The sequence below is a fragment of the Aplysia californica genome, unplaced genomic scaffold, assembly GCF_000002075.1.
Source record: "Aplysia californica isolate F4 #8 unplaced genomic scaffold, AplCal3.0 scaffold00086, whole genome shotgun sequence".
Lineage (NCBI taxonomy): Eukaryota > Metazoa > Mollusca > Gastropoda > Aplysiida > Aplysiidae > Aplysia > Aplysia californica.
This window is the reverse complement of record NW_004797356.1, coordinates 142689-144918: the sequence shown is the minus strand read 5'-3', so window position 1 is coordinate 144918 and position 2230 is coordinate 142689. Positions and strand designations below refer to the sequence as shown.

The 2230-nt window shown below is 45.5% G+C and overlaps 1 protein-coding gene across 1 annotated transcript in view; it reads left to right on the top strand.

The window, feature by feature from the left end:
• The window catches only part of LOC101854075 (phosphofurin acidic cluster sorting protein 2), a gene marked incomplete at its 3' end in the record, with an annotated part of 32579 nt that overhangs the window by 19708 nt on the left and 10641 nt on the right, over window positions 1-2230 (top strand).

Genomic DNA, 2230 nt, shown 5'->3' with positions numbered 1-2230 from the left:
TCTCTCTCTCTCTCTCTCTCTCTCTCTCTCTCACACACTCTCACACACACTCTTTCTCTCCCTCTGTCAGTGTCATCCTCTGTGTCTTTTTGTCTCTGTCCGCTTTGGTTGGGTTTAAGAGGTTAAGAGGCAGCGTTGTTAACAGGCCCCATTGCACACCAGCAGAACAGGACGAGCGGCTTCCTTTATGGTTGAATAACGCACTTGAAGTTCTCTATTCAATCAAGTGTTCGTGTTTGTTTGATGTATGACCACTTCCTTCTTTCCCGCCCTTTTAAGATAAGGTAATGCTCTTACCACTCGTGGATTGAGTGTCCAGCTTTTGAAGTGATGTATTCATGTCACGTACCACATATTACTGTTACACACAGCCCGAATGGATCCTTGCCAACAGGATGAAGGCAGCCCGCTTCCTATATGGATTTTATGTTGATGGGCTCGTAAAACAAAACGAGGATTAACAACGAAAGGTTTCCAGTCCACGCAGGATGCGTTGTCATTTCATTTGGTATCAGGCTGGACTACCATTAGGCCATTCCCAAAAGGGGGATATTAAACATGTTCTTATGCACAATACTGTAGAATTGTAAATGGACTGATTTATTAATGTCATGCTGGTACTGTGCGGGAAGAACATAGGGGGAACTGCTGCTTTTTCTTTCCTCACCCTAAATATCGTCATTTTCCTGTACTTCTTTTGTATGTTTGTCACTCTTTTGTGAACTGCTATTTCTGTGGTGCCTTGATAGTCGAAGCAGACTTCGTGCTGTTGAGGCAAGAACAGAGTAAGCCTGATTCCACGTTTGGACTTCTCTGTTGACCTCCACCCCTTGGCGCTCATAATTACCTTATGCACTTAAGAGCGCCGTATAACCTTACTAAAACTGAAACAGAAGCGGATATATAAAAGTGATAAGAATAATATATAGATCTAGTCCACATGTCATTGGTTTCACCCGTGCCAACGATTTTCCGACTGTGCGTCCGAGAAGCCCTCCCGCCTTGCATGAGGTCGGTAAGCTGTTATGTGACCCCGGCGACTCTTCTGCTCATAAGCGCGTTCCCCTGCAAGGACAAGCTAAGCTGATCGGCTTTGTTGTGGCATGGTGGCCGAGGAGAATTGATATTCCTGCCTATAAATTGCGGCGATTTTTGAGAGAAAAGAAAAGAGATCGTTTTTACGTGTCCAAAAGTGTTTGCTACAAGTTCTGAAATGCTGCTTTGTTTTGCAGCCCATGAAGAGCTTTGGCTGCAATCAAAGAACCCTAAACAAAAAGTTAATGTGAATGGGTTAGAGGAAATAATGAGAGAGAGAGAGAGAGAGAGAGAGAGAGAGAGATGTGTGACAAAAGAGAGGGTCGGTTGGAGAGAATAGAACAGGATTGGAAGTGTGAAAGGGGAAGGGAGGTGGGGGGATGTTAAGGATGATACGGAGAGAACAAAGTGAACAAGGACAGCTTGAATGTAGATGGTTATTTCATGATATTGACATAATAATATCATTTTATTTTCGAGACGCACACACCTTTTTTCATAGTGTTTGTTACGTCCCCATCGACCAAATTTAGATCGGGGGCTCTCGTGGCCTTGAGGTTAAGGTGTTGGCCTCTCATTCAAAGGTCCCGGGTTCGAATCCGGGTAGCGACCGAAAATTTTTCTTCTCTAAAATTGTCCCCTTTCACCTCCTTTCCTGCTCTCTAGCACTGTTCTGTTGTCTGCTTTCATTTCCACTTTCTGCCCCCTCCCCCTCACCTCCTTTGCCCCCTCCTCTGGGCTCCTGACTCCTTCTGCAGTCTTTCTACTGCTACTCCTTGGGTCTTCCTTACTGCTGTCTTTCTGCCACACCCCTGATCTTCTGGTAGGAAAGATCTACACCTAGCCTTCTCGGACAAGGGTGAAAAATCTCGGAGGGCCCGTGTGCAAGTTGCGGACGTTAAAGATCCCTTGGTGGTCTAAAATCGATAAAAGTAGGCTTCGGCCGCCACCCGGGCAAAATTCCAAATTTCCTACCAACTGAAAATATTAGGTGAGGTGTGTCCCGCGCGCTCATATGACCTTATGAAGTTGCGAGCGCCGTAAAACACTTTACAAAAACAAAAAACAAAACAAAATTTAGATAATTTTGGAGCGGGCTTCTGGCTCTGCCTGCCAGGGTCAACCCGGGCTGAGAGGGATGTTACAACACCGCAGCAAAAAGACCGAGAAAGGCAATAAAAATCTTCTCCCCACT